Source organism: Erpetoichthys calabaricus, chromosome 8, assembly GCF_900747795.2.
Source record: "Erpetoichthys calabaricus chromosome 8, fErpCal1.3, whole genome shotgun sequence".
NCBI classification, from domain to species: domain Eukaryota; kingdom Metazoa; phylum Chordata; class Cladistia; order Polypteriformes; family Polypteridae; genus Erpetoichthys; species Erpetoichthys calabaricus.
The window spans coordinates 153,659,073-153,676,159 of record NC_041401.2 but is presented as its reverse complement, the minus strand read 5'-3'; the positions used below and the strand labels follow the sequence as shown (position 1 = coordinate 153,676,159).

General features: G+C 36.7%; 1 pseudogene; it reads right to left on the bottom strand.

The window, feature by feature from the left end:
* Nucleotides 1-524: 524 nt before the first annotated feature.
* LOC114656632 (ATP-binding cassette sub-family G member 1-like) overlaps nt 525-17,087 on the bottom strand; it is a 38,392-nt pseudogene continuing 21,829 nt past the window's right edge.

The window sequence follows — 17,087 nt, the reverse complement described above, 5'->3', positions numbered from 1 at the left end:
ATAGATTGAATTTTAAGTGGATAAATGTGCAATTTTTGCCCATCAGTCTGAACTCAATAACCCATAATGCCTAACTGAATACGTGTTTTCAGAAAGATTTGCAGGTCTATTAAAATATTAAAAAACTTAAATTTAAATTTAAGAGTTAAAGATGTATCTAGACCCTTTTCTGTGGCACTCTAATTTGTGCCCAGGTATGTTCTATTTGCTTTAATTACCCTTGAGATATGTCTAGAATTTGTTTGGAGTCTATCTGTGGCAAACTGTATGGATTGGACATAGTTTAGAAATTTGCAAGCTTTTCATGAAAACAAGGTTACACTTTGTCATTACGGGTTATTGGTTGCAGATTGATGGGAAAAGGTTGATGGGTATTGAGTGAAGATCAATATTTCCCAACTTTTGTGGTGTCACAACCCAGGTACACATGCCAGGTTTTTACATGCCATTAATTTCAGATGAGATGCCCCCATCTGTGAATTTAATGCAACCCACTGAAGTTTCACATATCAGAAATGTTAACATCAATTTCTTTTAATATAGTTTTTGGTTCCTGAAAAAAAAGCTTCTGGGCAGTACAGATCTTCTCAATCAAATACATACAGTATATACAGTATTATTCCTTCAAACATGACAAGTGTAGTATAAGAGACTACTGAAAGTACCTGTGGATAGTAGTAAATTTCACTAAGTATCCAGAAAACAGAAGAATGGGAACTATACATACTGGTCCAACATATATAGATACCTGAACTGAGCTTCTGGAGGACCCAAAAAACAGATCCAGAGATTGTGCAACTAGTGAAACAACTGATCCACTTGCACAACAAAACACAAAGTATATTTTTTGAAAGGGTTAATTGGCATTTGTCTTTGATGCATAACATGTTTTCAATCTATACCAAAAATTAAGATGTTCTCTGAGAAAAACTGCAATTACCAAAGGAATTTTTATTGTGGGCATCAAAGCTGCAAACATGAGAAATGTGAAGTCACTGTTGTTGAGCACCTTAGTTGCATCATTGACAATTCCCTGATAAAACAGACCCCAATACCAATGTGAGATATGAGGCACAGGTGAGTCAGGGCAGAATCTGTTGAGGTTAGAGGAAATGTCCTTCTGAACAAGCATACTAAATTGACTGAAGAAGCTGACAGAGAAGATATGATGGTATGATGGTTTTCTGTCACTGGTATTTATTCAAAGAGACATTGGCACCATCCTTTTCATGTGTTTCTTTTACAGTTTTCACCAGTAGAGAAGTTGGTCTTATATTCTTCTGATGCAATATCCATTACAAAGTCAGTTGGGTTATGATATGCAGGGCAGTGAAAACCAAGGATCTCAAGGTAAGAAACTAGATTTTGAACCTTTACAATTTAAATATATTGACATTGAATCAGAACATAAAGCTTGTCAAATAACTTATTTGACAAATTGGCACTAGGCTGATGGATAGTGCAGATGACAGTTCTTCCACCTTGAGCTAAAGCCTTCATGAGGGAAAAGAGAGGCAAACTAAAAAAGCTGTCTATACCACTAATAGGTTCATCAAAAAAATCACAGTTGGATTATTTTTTCTTCCTGAGAGTTTGCCAGCCTGCGGTGGGTTGGCACCCTGCCCAGGATTGGTTCTTGCCTTGTGCCCTGTGTTGGCTGGGATTGGCTCCAGCAGACCCCCGTGACCCTGTGTTCGGATTCAGCGGGTTGGAAAATGGATGGATGGATGGAGTTTGCCAGTGCAGGTCTTGGAAAACTCAAGTAGTCCCAAAGCTTGGAGTACATGTATTTCTAAACCAATTGCTTTGTGGATTTGATGCTTATCTTTAAGTTTCAAATTAACTGAGATCATCATGGCCTCCTGAAACAGATCCATGTGGGAAAAGCATGTGATGGTTCATGATACGGCATGACAATTTCCTAAAGGAACATAGACTTCATTAATGTCACATTTCACTCCTGTTCTCCGTAACCAGCCAGAATATTCAATGGTTGGTTTTCCAGCACTTGAAGGTCCCATGATTGCTATAAGCTCTTCACTGTTAAAGTTACCAGATATCTGTGTAGTAATGTTTTGTGTTCTTTTTCTTCCATCATGGTATGGTAAAGGGCATTTCGGGGTCCGTTGTGATTTTCAGGTTTTATTAAAAGCAGTGAGCTCTGAATTGGAGGGGCACTGGCATGCACGGTAACAGGGCAGAGCAGCTCCTGGGTGTTTTTTCACAGAAGCTCTGACGGAAGAATTGACAGAGCATGTATTCACATACAGACAGGTGCAGTTCGGCCGATTTTCTCATTAAAGTTCAGTAATTTGTAATTAAGGCACCTATGCCCACTCAAGTATAAATGACGTCTAAGCAGGACAGACAAGAAGAAAAAGAAAAAAAAAAGGATTAAGAATGATATGAAAAACAGAGAGGTGGACATTAAAGGAAAGGATAAGAAAAATACAAGACGAAGAGACAGGATTGTGGCTGTGCCAGTGCTTCTACAGAGAGAAGGCAGGCAGTCAAAAATGTGATCCTGAGAGTAGCAAGTGTGACAGATTGAGATAATTTGAGAACATATTATTGCTAAAGTATTTCAGGTTTAAGAACAGTCTTAAGTCTTATTATGTTAAATGGATAAATAAGTGCAGTTTGAATTCATGCATGGATATTGACTGTTTTATTTCAAAAAGAGAACAATAATATAAAGATAGGCAAAGTTCTGAATGTTGACAATCAAATACTTTTCTTTGTGTGATTATTTCGTAAATCACTTTGGCAGTTCCAAGTTGATGGGTGATTGGGAAGTTGATTGGGGTTCTCTGCCAGATATGATATGGGGATGTTCTTCCTGTTTTCCCCATTTGTGATACAGATACTGATGAGGAAACAGTGTGTTAAGTCTGAATTATTAATCATTCCCCTTTTTGTTAGGTACATAGCAAATAAAATACCATTGAATCTGGTCAGTAAGGTAGCATTAAAGTTTATCGTTGAATTTACTAAAAGTTTAGCATAGCATTAAATGTTTTTATTTTTGTTATAGTGAAAGCCAACTTTTGTTTTCCATTTAAGAACGCTGCTGTTATTATACATGCGGCAAACACTCAGCATACAGGTTGTGCATGGTGTCTATCATAGCAGACTTTTAGTTGTAATATAGGATAAGTCGTAACTACCCCGTTTGTAAAAGGAAAAAAAAGAAAGAAGCATGTTGCATAAGTTTGTAACACTTCTAGTCGGTAATGAAGCATTTTCAAGAACAAGGAATGCTTATATATGGCTGCTTGTAAAGTTACTTCAGTTTGTATGCAAGAGGAGCCTGTTCAGCCTGTTATTAAAGCAGCAGGTCAGTTTTAAAGATTTATAACGTTTATAAGGAAAACTGAGGAATTTTTAAGTAAAAGTGTCTGTCTTTTGTTAAGGATATTATAACAGAATGCCCTTCGTATTTCCTTAGGCTTATGTTTATATATTTATACATCTTAAAGGGAGTATTTTTCTGTATTTAGTTTGTATATACAGCATTTATGACATGTTTATTATGTTTTTGTTATGCATATTAATATATAATACTGTTTATAATAAATAAGAAAGAAACCTATAACATATAAATAGCATATATACTCACGCATAAGTCGGGCCTTGAAACCCGAAAAATCACAGTCCCCGACTCATACGCTCGTTCAAAAAGGCAACACTTAATTTTTTTTGTTTTACATCTTCTTTCCTTCTCCGATCTCACATCAGTTTCTCAGACACATTGAATTTTATTGCAGCAGCGCAGTTACCAGTTTCTTTCGCTACTTTTAATTTAAAACCACCTTCATATTTTCTTCTGATCGAACACTCTATCGTAGATAAGGAATGCTCTTATGATAAAGATGTATGAGGGTGTGAGATACAGAAACACAAATCAGTGCGAACGTTGCTTCGGAATTGTTCAGGTATTACTGTGTGGTCACGTAGGCACAATAGAGAGAGAGAGAGAGAGAGAGAGGTTTGGAGCACGTGCTAATACAGTGCGTTGCCGCACCCACATAGAAAAAAAAGGCAGTGTGCACCGTGTTTACTCTCTCAGGTGGGTATTAGCATATCATAATCACTTGGACCAACAGTGTGAGTTTTTCGCATTCGACTTATACGACCGACATTATAAAATACTAGAAATGATATGGTAAAATAAAGTCCTGACTTATCCGCAAGTATATACGGTAAGAGAAAGTGTAGAATGATAATAATATGATGTAAATAGTTGTAACAATTTAGAAAATATAGAAATAAGGAAAGTATAATAGATAGAGATGAAGAATAAAAGATGAGCAATAATGTTTATAAGTTGGTGGAAGCTATGCATATGAAGACTGTAAAGTGCTGAAGAGAGTTAGAAGGGGCAATTATAGTACTGAAAGTGTTGTTTTATTTTGCTGTTGTAAATAAATTCGTAATACAAACACTGCTGAGGAAACAGTGTGTTGAGTCTGATTTATTAATCATTCTCCCTTTTGCCAGGGGTGTAACCTGAGCAGACAGTGCTTACAGGGCAGGCATGCTCCTATTATATGCTTAAGGTGCAGGAGCGACCAACCACTCCAGGTAGGCTCCTGCTGAAGGCCGAGTGACAGTGGTGGAAGAAAGCATCAGGGCTCACCGAGTTTCCTGCTGAAGGCTATGGGATGGTGATGGAAACACATACTGGATTTAAAGGGTTGACTGCACCTGTCGGAGAATGTCTCCTCTTGCTGAGGAGTTTGCAGTGGTTAAGAAAGGATACATCAGTATATCAGAGGCACAGAGGCTTGGGAATGATTTTAAAGGAAAGGAATGTGTTTTTCACCTTTGATTTTAACCTTTGACCTGTTTATGATCTTTTTATTGTGACTTTTAACCTCCACAATAGAGTTTATTGGATTATTTATTGACTTATTTATTTAAAGAAGAAGCACTGCTCTTAATTTGTTTGGGCACTGTTTCAATAAGAAAAGTACAAACACTTTTTGCACTTACCTTTGTTGTTTTGTGTCTTCATTGCCCAGTCTGTCCTAGGTTGCGACTATTGATGGCCTGGGTTCAAGGATGGTAACGCCAATTGTGGTGAACCCAAGTATCACACATGGGGCAGAATTTGAGAGATCCAAAACCAAATAATCACTGCTGGCCATTCAGACAGGTGCGAAAAGAGAATGCCCTGCTGAATATTTTCTAGTCTTATTCAAATTAGTACTGTCTGCAGGGGTCTGGTTGCTTCCTGCTTCATTTGACACAGAATTTTCAAAAGACAGACACACATATTTTAAAGCTGCTTAGGTTAGATAAACAAGAAGTATTCTTTGGAATTTGCAGAATATAAAAATATACTTCTACATTCAACAATAATACCTCTGGACTCTAACCTTTTACTTATCTTAGGAAAAAATACTCTTATATTGTACAGTGGTTCCCTAACTCAGTACTGGGGGACCCATTGTGGATGCAAGTTTTTGTTCCTGTCATCTTCTGTATTTAGTTGGACTCCTACCCAATTAAGTCAGCTGATATTTCCAAATTTCTGTGTTTTTGTGTCAATGTAGAAATTGTAAAACTAAGTTTGGCAATTTTATATGTACTAAGCAGTTTTATGGAGACAATGTAGTTTTTTTGTGGTTTTTTTTTACATTTTAGCAGTACTTTCATCCTGATATTCTGGTTATTTAATCCATTTATTAATTAGTAGTGGGTCTGATACTGAAGTAGTTGTAGCCTTTCCCAGTTATAGGAATCACTCTGGACCCCCTGGAGGTAGCAGCGAAGAAGAGAATTAAAACAAAACTAAATGCCATTGTAAACAATGCTGTACATCATCTCTCGCTTACACACTAACACTGAGGACTTTCAGCTAACAAATTATTCAGCAGAAGTGTGTCAAGAAACGCTACGGGAGCTCTGTTATATCAACAGTAATGCATCTTTATAATGCCTAACTGTGACAATGGCAGCCAAGTCAAAACTTTTCTTTCTTTTGAATTTTCTTTCTTTATAGTTATTCTGGTGTGTGTTTAGACCATAGTGTGTATGTATGTATGTATGTTTATTTATTTATTTTTATATTTTTAAAGAGCTTCTGTGAAAATCAAATTTCTCCATGGGGACAAATAAGGATCTATCTGTCTATCTATCACTTTTGTTTGCCTAAGGTATCTGTTCTTCATTTGTTTAATTGATGTTATTAGGATACAATGAAGGGAGCAAACTACACAGAAAAGGGGCAAGATAATAGGAAAAAAACATAAAAAAGTGAAACTTTTAAAGCTGTATTAAAAATCAATATTTCTAAACGTCTTATAAATGTAAAAATCATACTCCTGTGCTTTCGTGAATGCAGAATAAGAGAAGAGAAAAAGACCAGCTAATTAAATGAGAACAGTTATTCTATTCATACTTTACAGTTACAGGATGGGTATAAACAACAGCAGGACTGGCACATGACCTGAGGCACAGGATGGGTATAAACAACAGCAGGACTGGCACATGACCTGAGGCAAGGATATTTTTGATGTCTCCTCATGTATATCCTGATTAAGCATAGATCCGAACACTAACTCCACATACAATCTGTATTCCAATACAGGGTTCATAATACAATACCATCACAATGTAATACATTTATTGAACAATTGGCAAAACAATAAATATTATTTTTGGAAATAAATGTAGAAAAAATTAAAAGTATTAGCTCAAAAACCAGCATAACACAGAACGTATGCATAAAAAACATTGTATAAATTATACACCACTTCTTTTTAACCGTAATTTCTTTTTAATTTTTTAAAATTCCGAAGTTTACTACAAAATTAAATTGAGCTGTTTTGCTCATTCCACATGCTTTTCTAAATACCTTTGCAGATTCAAAACTTGATCCTGCAAGCTAAAATGTGTCTGCCCTTTCTAACTAAACACGTATGGTACAAACTTAAAGAGACATTTAACAGACTTTATACATGTGCCTCACACCTTAATAACATTCTAGAAATTAAAAAAAATGACTCATTATATATATTACTGGATATGTGAGAAATAAGAAAAATTGCCAACAAAATCAGTTACTAGTATGTACCTTTTACATGTGTCTGCCATTTTGATGCACAAATGCTCACAGTGTACAGAAGTGTTGGGAATAATGGTTTTAAAGTAACTGAAAGTTTAAAATAAAATATTTCAAACAATTTTTGAAGGTGGTATATAAATTAGGCACTAGGTAGGCATGTAACTCTTAACAGTTCAAACTTAATACCAAAATGAGAATTATTATTTTGTAATTGATATACAAAGTCTCTTGTATGAAAGTGTAGCCATGATCAAAATGACACCTTATTGCCTGACACAGTAGAGTATTAGCTTTATTATCAAGGATTTTACAAAAACAAAAAAGAAAAACATGAGCAAAGAGGTATTTTGTCTTTAGTGGAGAAAACATTTTTGTGTATGTTGGTAATCAAATAAAATATCATGTGGCTGGTAATGTATACTGAACTATTACCCTGATGAATGAAGGTCAAAGAGACACGCATGTAAGAAGTATGTGAAAATTTAATTATATTTAGCATGCAAAAATTCAGCATAATGCAACAACAACTATAACATTTATTTATAAAGCACGTTTTCATACAAACAATGTAGGTCAAAGTGCTTTACAAAATGAAAAAAGAAAAATATAAAAATAAGATTAGGCAGTACTAAGTAACAAATAATAAAGTAAGGTTCGATGGCCAGGAGGATGGAAAAAAACAAACAAAAAAAAAAGAAAAAAGTCAAAATCTGCAGGGGTTCTAAGGCCATGAGACCAGCCCCCAAATACACAATTAGCTTTAGTATGCCACACATCAAAGGAAGTCTGGTGTTACTTGATTTTGGAAAGAGGAAGTGTGTTTTAGTGCTTAAGAATGCTTTTTTCAATTAAAAGCACTTTGCCTTTGTCTCTCTGGCTTTGTGGTTTTCTTTTACACCAGACACACACATACATTATATGCACATGCATGCACACACACACACTCACACATACACACACACCATGATTTTAACAGGATTTTCCAACGTTGACCTCACAGTATTATTTTTCTGATTATGATTTCTGGTTCTTCTCCAAATTAATGAGTATCTGCTTTTACCTGATTTACTGGATATGAACTTAGCTTTTAGGGTTAGGATTAAACAGTTGTCTAGCATCCACATGATCAATCTACCAGATCATGGCCAAATATGGTTTCACATGTGTAATAATCTTGGAATTTGTAAACAAGAGATGACTGAATGGATTCTGCCCTGTGATCGACTGCTAGCCAAGCATTTGCATGTATTATTTTTGGCATGAGAATAATACTGAATTATTTAACTTAATTTACTGCTGTAACTGTTAAGAGTAAAATTTCAATTTGAAATTAATTCAGCACCATTCTTTGCATGGCAGTTAGATGAAACTACTGACATAAATTACCTTTCTCATCTTTCTATGCTTGTAAGCTACACTGACAAATAGAGCTTCATCCAAAAGAGATTAATTGGTTGTTTTGACTTGTCAAGTGGCAGGGATTTGCAGTCACTTTTCATCAGAGATGTGAGATTTTAAATTTTATGGAGAAGACAATGGCATAGACACATGAAGGTATAGTGGATGTGGCGTGAGATTTTAACTAAAATGAGGTAATAAGTTCTGTTACTTTTGTTCTCTTATAAAAACATTGTCTCAACTAGGTTTTTGTTCCAAGGAAAAAATGAATCTACAAACAGTGTTGTCTTTTTTCATTTTTTGTGCGTAATTTTATTCAATAAAAGATCACATTAAGGAGTACATACATCAGCAACAGCAACATTACTTTTACAGTATTTTCACTTTAGTTGTTCATAATTCACTTTATTATATACAAATTGTATTTATTGATATAGAAAAATTTATTTATAAAGATTACATTGCATGAAAGGGAAAGGACTTTCCTTCCCTAACATACAGTACCTCCATCTATATATTTCTGTCCTCCCATATCTTATCTACATTTGGGCCATGTTGCATCTCTGTGATGCTTCTTGTTTCCGTAGATGAAAATTGTATGTACAGTGATCCCTCGCTATATCGCACTTCGCCTTTCGCAGCTTCACTCTATCGCAGATTTTATATGTAAGCATATTTAAATATATATCGCAGATTTTTTGCTGGTTTGCGGATTTCTGAGGACAATGGGTCTTTTAATTTCTGGTACATGCTTCCTCAGTTGGTTTGCCCAGTTGATTTCATACAAGGGACGCTATTGGCAGATGGCTGAGAAGCTACCCAACTTACTTTCTCTCTCTCTCTCTTGCGCTGACTTTCTCTGATCCTGACGTAGGAGGATTGAGCAGGGGGGCTGTTCGCACACCTAGACAATACGGACGCTCGTCTAAAAATGCTGAAAGATTATCTTCACGTTGCTACCTTCTGTGTGCAGCTGATTTGTGAAGCGACATGCTGCACGGTGCTTCGCATACTTAAAAGCTCAAAGGGCACGTATTGATTTTTGACTTTGTTTTTCTCTGTCTCTCTCTCTCTCTCTCTCCCTGCTCCTGACGGAGGGGGTGTGAGCTGCTGCCTTCAACAGCTTTGTACCGGCGGTGCTTCGCATACTTAAAAGCCAAACAGCCCTATTGATTTGTTTGCTTTCCTCTCTGTTTCCTTCGAAGAGGAATATATGTTTGCATTCTTTTAATTGTGAGACAGAACTGTCATCTCTGTCTTGTCATGGAGCACAGTTTAAACTTTTGAAAAAGAGACAAATGTTTGTTTGCAGTGTTTGAATAACGTTCCTGTCTCTCTACAACCTCCTGTGTTTCTGCGCAAATCTGTGATGCAGCATGACAATATAAAAATAACCATATAAACATATGGTTTCTACTTCGCGGATTTTCTTATTTCGCGGGTGGCTCTGGAACGCAACCCCCGCGATGGAGGAGGGATTACTGTAGATAAATAGTCTTTGCAACAGGCCTCATGGCGGTGGCAATATTCCACAAAGTGAGCTAAGCATGCAAGCCTCACTTAATTTGACAAGCTGGTTTTATTTCAACCATTTGCAGCTCCATCTTACAAGATATGGGCAAGTCGCTCTTAGTAATTGAGGAAACTGAGTGTCACTTGCTATATACCTGCCTAAAGATGAAGTTTAATGTAATGTTGAGGCTTCTGTTCATGAAACTCCCAATTATTTAAAAGAATTTAGACTTTTTCTAACGTATATAATATTGCTGCATTCTTACTTTTACCACTGTTTAAATTATTCTGAAATGTTTATTATAAAATGATGAAAAATTCCAAAGCTTATACTGTCAAATGAAAACACACAGAATTACATCGCATATAAATTTTGTAATTTGACCCTTGTTTTTGTAGATGAGTGGGAAAAGAAAAAAAATATAAAACAGTAATTAAAAAAGGTCACAAAGATGTGCTCTGCTAAGGTTGCATTGTTATAGTACCAATTCTAAGTCAGTAAATTCCTCGCAATTAATAGTAGTACAGAGATGTTCATAGTAATGTCAAGCACAAGAAAAAATACACTTTTCAAGACCTTTTAAGATCAACCATGGTGGGCTCCTTTACTTATTGCACATTTGTGATTGGATTTAATTAATAAAAAGTAAGTCTGCTCTCATTCCTTGCTTGGGCATTTCTTGAAAATGTAATGAATGAGGTAGCTTAGATTTGTACATTGGGCCTTTTACACAAACAGGGAAGACAGGGAAGACCAATTGACATTTCCTAACAACTATCACTATGAGAAATACAATTTTACAAAAAACAACATTACTGTATGTGTAATAGGCTGAACTTATACATTGCCAAATCAAGTCGCCATTGCAAATTTCAAAACATAGCAGTTTGCTTTAGTTTAAACTTCTTTGCATCTGGTACGTTTCTGTACATTGTTGATGATGCAGAAAATCATGGAAAGTCATCTGTATGTTGGGAGGTTTGCAGAGTATACCTTGTGCTAAACTAGTTCCTCAATATTTTGTGGTGTTTTCCAGTCATTATGACATTTGTGCAATCAAGTAGAAACTATGTAATATGTATTTATCCTTATCCACATGTTTTCAGTGTTGCTAGATAATGTTCTTTAGGCTTCCCAAATGTCACAGGTGTAATTGAGTGTACTCATGTGTGGAATATAGCACTGTCAGTATTACAGAATAACTATTAAGCCACAAATCATTCCAAAACAACAGTTTACAGGCATGTTTTTTTTAAATGACATTGATGTGTATTTCTAGATGTATTGTACCATCAGTCATTTTGATCCAAGGCAAACTACCGGTACTCAGCAGAAGTGAAGTTTGACATTGGGGCCTCCACTAGAGGCAAAAGTTGCAGCTTTTACTTTGATTGCTAAAAGCCCAATACATATTTGTATATAAATATATTGTATATTGAAAATCATTCTGAAGTATGTTTTTCTTTTTCATTTTTACTGCCATGTGTACTTTATACCACTTACAAAGCTACCAAATACATTAATACAGGCTAAAATCGCTCTACTCATTCTACTATACCCTGATTAGAGCTGCTGATTAGCTGTGCAAATTACATCTCTGCTTGTCATTTTATAAAAAAAAAACATAAGTAATACAATAATGAATTAATTATAGAATACTAATAAATATTTGAAAAATTAGTTGTCTTTTTGCTTAAATGCTGTTACCGTCGAACCTGTCAAATATGTCCTACTTTGCATCCCTATAAAGTTATAAAGACTACAGTATTTTTATAAATTGTCTTAGCCAATGAGTAGGCCTCTCTTGCAATGTCTTAAATTCATTTCAATCTTTTTTAACAGGTAGAAAATTCTTTGTTAACTGTGGTGATTGTAGTTCAGGGATCCATGATATTGTATACTACAAGGATCTGTCCTGGGCCTGCTGTTATTTTCAATCTATATGCTCCAGCCATTAGGGTAGATAATGTCAAAACACAAGGAGAACTACCAGAGTTATGCAGACGAGACAGTTTTATTTTATGATAGCACCTGATTACCGTAATACTCTGGACTCTCTTATCCAGTGTGTTACTGGTATTTCTGAATGGATGAGTGATAATTTCCAACCATCCATTATCCAACCCGCTATATCCTAACTACAGGGGTCTGCTGGAGCCAATCCCAGCCAACACAGGGCGCAAGGCAGGAAACAAACCCCGGGCAGGGCGCCAGCCCACCACAGTGAGTGATAACTTTCTCAAACTAAAAAAGGAAAAAATGTAAATTTTAGTCATTAATTAAAATGAAAATAGTGAGAGTACTAGAAATAACTTTACACCTTAGCAATAAAAGTTATGGTGGAAGTAAACAACAACATTTGTTTATTTATATAGCATATTTTCATATACAATGTAGCTCACAGTGCTTTACAAGATGGCAAAGAAAAAGTTACAAAAAAGAAAAACAATTTAAGATAAGGCAATAATATTAAAGAACAAGTAACAGCAAAACAAGGTAAGGTTAGATGACTAAGAGTACTGAAAAAACAAACAAAAAAATGAAAAAAACTAAATCTGCAGGGCTTCTAAGGCCAAAAGACTGCCCAGTCTCAAGCTAGTTTTTTGGAATTATAACCAGACATCCATTAGAAGATATAAGGTTACAACTTGGAGTGTAAGGGGACAAGCATTCCAAAATATAGGATGGAGCAAGATTATTTAAGGCTTTATAAACAATTAGTAGTATTTTTAAGTCAATTTTGAACGAAATGGCTAACCAATGTAACAATGCTAAAACTGGTGAGATTTGCTCAAATTTTCTTGTTCTAATTAAGATTCTCGCTGCTGCATTCTGCACTAATTGCAAACCATTTTTTTTTTTCTTAAGTAGTCCTGTTATGAGTGCATTACAGTAATCTAGTCAACTAAAAACAAAAGAGTGAAATAATTTTTCAGCATCTTGTTAAGTTATAAGAGGTCTAACTTTTGCTGTAAAAAATGCAATCCTCATAATCTGGTTAACATGCAATTTAAAGTTTAGGACAGAGTCGATGATTACCCCTAAATGCTTTACCTCTACCTTCATTATAAAAACCTAACGCATCAAAGTTTATTTCTAATGTCCTTACCGTATCCATATTTTCCAATCACCAAGATTTACATTTTTTCCTTATTGAGTTTGAGAAAGTTACTACTCATCCAATCAGAACTACTGCCATGACATTGGACCAGAGAGCCAAGAGCATCAGGGTCATCAGGCACTATAAATAAAATTGTGTGTCATTTGCATAGCGGTGGTAGCTCACCTTGTGCTTTGAGATAATCTGACCTGATGGAAGTATGTATACGAAAAAGAGCAGTGGACCCAGAACAGATCCTTATGTTACACCATATACAATATCATGGGTCTCCGAAGTACAATCATTACAACTAACAAATAATTTTCTACCTGTTAAGTAAGACTGAAACCAATTTCAATTTAAGATGCTGCCAGATAGGCCCATCCACTGTCTAAGGTGATTTATAAGAATACTGTGGTCAATGGTTTCAAATGCTGCACTTGGTTCTAAGAGAACAAGAGCAGATAAGGCCTTTGTTTGCATTAACCAGTGCAGTTTCTGTACTATGGTTTGTTCTAAAACCTGACTGAAACTTATCAAAAATATGTTTATTATTAATCATTAAGCTGCTTAATAAATGCCTTTTCTAGAATTTTACATAAGAACGGCAGGTTAGGAATTGGTCTAAAATTGTCAAAGACAGAGGAGTCAAGATTATTTTTCTTAAACTGGGGTTTAACAACTGCAGTCTTTGTCAGGGAATACTCGTATCTAATAATGAGTTCACCATGTCAAATACACTATCAAATTAGCACATTACAGACTTCTTTGAGAAAGCCTGTTGGTACTTGGTCAAGGACTCAGTTGGTAGAGGGAAGTAAAGAATTTCACAAGTTTTAACATTGTTGCATTGTTTACCTGGTTTTTAGAATTTTATACTACTAATGGTATATAAAGACTGTGGACACTTTTTGTGACTGAAGACAGAGAAGAAAATTAAAATTAGTAAAAACCTTTTATTGATACATACCAGGCAAGGGTAAAATGACAGAGAAATACAGTCCTAGGACACCGCACTTCATCTGCCTCGAGCACAGATATCCTTGCTCTTTTATAGCTTTCTAGTCTCCTGATCGTTGACCACGTAAGCAATAAAAATAGCGTCCTGACTCATTTTGTATTATTCCAATTGGTAAAGTCTTTACCCTAAAGGTATATTTTCTTGTCACACACATCATTGAAAGAAAACTTCCAGAAAGTATATATGCTTTTTGTCACGTACGCAAAACACAAACAAGTTTGATCATTCTGTCCTATTTTCTGTACTTACACACATACATTTTGTTCAATTACATCATTTTTATGTTTTAACACTCCTCCCTTTTTGAACAAAATGATGTGGGCAGTAGAATTAAGTTGAAATGGTTGATGAAGGGGAAGGGGGGGGGGAAGGGGAAGGGGAGGAGAAAATGGAAGAAGCTATACGAGACATGTGCTCCTCATGTAGCATATATGCCCTTTCCATAGAGGCGGTAAAGTACTTAGATAGAGATCACCACCCATCCTTGGGTAGCCTGAGAGGGTGCGGGTAACAGTCAACAGAAAAAGTATTTTTAAGATAGCCATTTCTTGCAATGCGATGCGTGGATCCAGGCAGGCAGTCCTTCAACTTTCATGGCATGTGGTGTGGATAGAAGAATTTGGAATGGTCCTCTCCACCTAGGCTGATGCCAGTGTTTCCTCCGAGTATCTCGAACCAGGATCCAGGTGCCCAAGGGAATTGGTAAATCCTTAGAAGGTGGGCTGGTCCTCCAGGCTTGATTAACCTGCTGGTGGACTTCCTTCAACGAGGTTCGGAGACCTGCAAGACTAGAGAGAAGATCATTGTCCACAGTATGCAAATTCACATTTCCTACAACCATGCCAATGGGCATGGGACGTCCGGTCAGAATCTCAAACGGCGATAGTCCCAGTTGTCGGTGTGTCCGTCCCCTTAGTCCCATTTAAGCTAAGGGTAGTGCATCCGGCCATGATAAATTAGTTTGTTCACAAATTTTTGCGAGTTTAGCTTTTAAAGTGCCATTGCATCGTTCTACAATGCCTCCGCTTTGGGGATGGTACTTACAATAATGGTGCACATTAATTTGGAGCCAGGTGGTTAATTCATTTATAACGGAGTTCACAAAATGAGTGCCATTATCTGTTTGTAACTTTTGAGGGATACTCCATCTTGGAATAATCTCTTTAATTAGTGCTTTAGCTACTGTTTTGGCATTGTTGTGTTTTGAAGGGAAAGCCTCTACCCATCAGGAGAACACATCGACAATCACAAGACAATATCGGTACCCTTTAGACGGGGTTAGTTCAATGAAATCCATTTGGAGGTGTTCAAACGGACCCATTGGATTAGGGGTAACGGCGGGGACTTACCTGGGTACCTTTTCCCACATTAAACTTTTGACATATTGCACAGTGTCTGCAAAATTGCTCTGCATATGTAGAGAAACCTACAGCTTCCCAATGTTTTTCAACATCTCGAACCATGGCATCTCTACCTGCGTGATCGAGGCCATGGGCGATTTTTGCCATTCCTGGGAAAGAGGCTTTTGGGAGAAAAGGTTTGTTAGTGTGTTTATGAGTCCAGACTCCATCAGAGAGGGACCCTTCTTTGGACCATTTTCTCCTTTCGATATCCGTGGCTGCACTCTGTAAAGAAATAATTTGATTATCAGGGTCCTGGTCATTTCTCTGTTGGAATAAAGAAATTGGTGTGTTATTATATGCAGCCTCTTTAGCAAAATGGTCAGCTAATTCATTTCCTTTGCTAACAGGATCCTGTTTTCCTGTGTGAGCTTGACATTTAACAATCGCTAGCTTCGGTGGTTTGGTTATAGCTTCTAAAAGGGATTCGATCAATTTCTGATGTTGGATGGGTTTGCCAGTACTGGTCTTAAATCCCCTTAGTTTCCATAGTACTCCATGATCATGGCAGACTCCAAAAGCATACCTGGAATCCGTATAAATTGTTACGATCTTGCCTTCGAACAGCTGACACGCTCGAGTGAGTGCTACGAGTTCAGCTGCTTGTGCACTCAAGCTTGATGAAATTCGATTTGCTTCCAGCAGGCGGTCCCCTTGGACCACTGCGTAACTGGTTGAGGGTGCTCCATTTTTCAATCGCAAGGAACATCCATCCACAAAAATCATTTCTCCAGTTTCTAAAGGTGTTTCCTGTAGATCTACTCTAGGTTTTACAACCTTTGCTATTTCATCATGGCAATTATGTGGTTCTCCTTCGTTGTTAATTGGGAGAAGAGTGGCTGGATTTAAAGTGGAGCATCTTTCAATTGTAACATTTGACAAAGTACAGAGTACATTCTGCATTGCCCTAGCAGTAGTGAGATGTGAAGTTTTGGCTTGTACTAGGATAGAATGTACAGCGTGAGGCACTTTAACTGTTAGGGGGCTCATGAGAACTACATCCGTGCTTGCTAATACAGCTTCTGTTGTTGCAGCCACAGCACGAAGACACGGAGGAAGTGCTGCGGCCACTGGATCCAGTTTTTTAGAAAAATAAGCCACCGGTCTCTGTTTATCTCCGTGTTGTTGCGTCAGTACTGCATTCATAAATCCCTGCTTTTCGTCCACGAACAAAGTGAATGGACGAGAATGATCAGACAAACCAAGCGCGGGCGCAGATAGAAGAGCAGTTTTTAAGTCACAGAGAGCCTTCTCAGGCTGTTCATTCCATTGGACCTGGCCAGAAAGGGGGATGCCAGGAGTATTAGCCAATTGTTGCAACGGCTGTGCTCTTTCAGTAAAATTTAGAACCCACTGTCTGCAGTAGCCCAGAATACCTAAAACAGACATAACCTGTTGTTTTGTGACCGGTCTAGGAAGATTTTGGATGGCTGTAATGCGATCGCTAGAGAGAGCTCTTGTTCCACACGTAATGTCATGACCTAGATATTTTACAGTTGTTTTGATTAGCTGCAGCTTAACTTTAGAAACTTCATGGCCATTGTCCCCCAAAAACAGCAACAATTTCTGGGTATCTTTTGTAC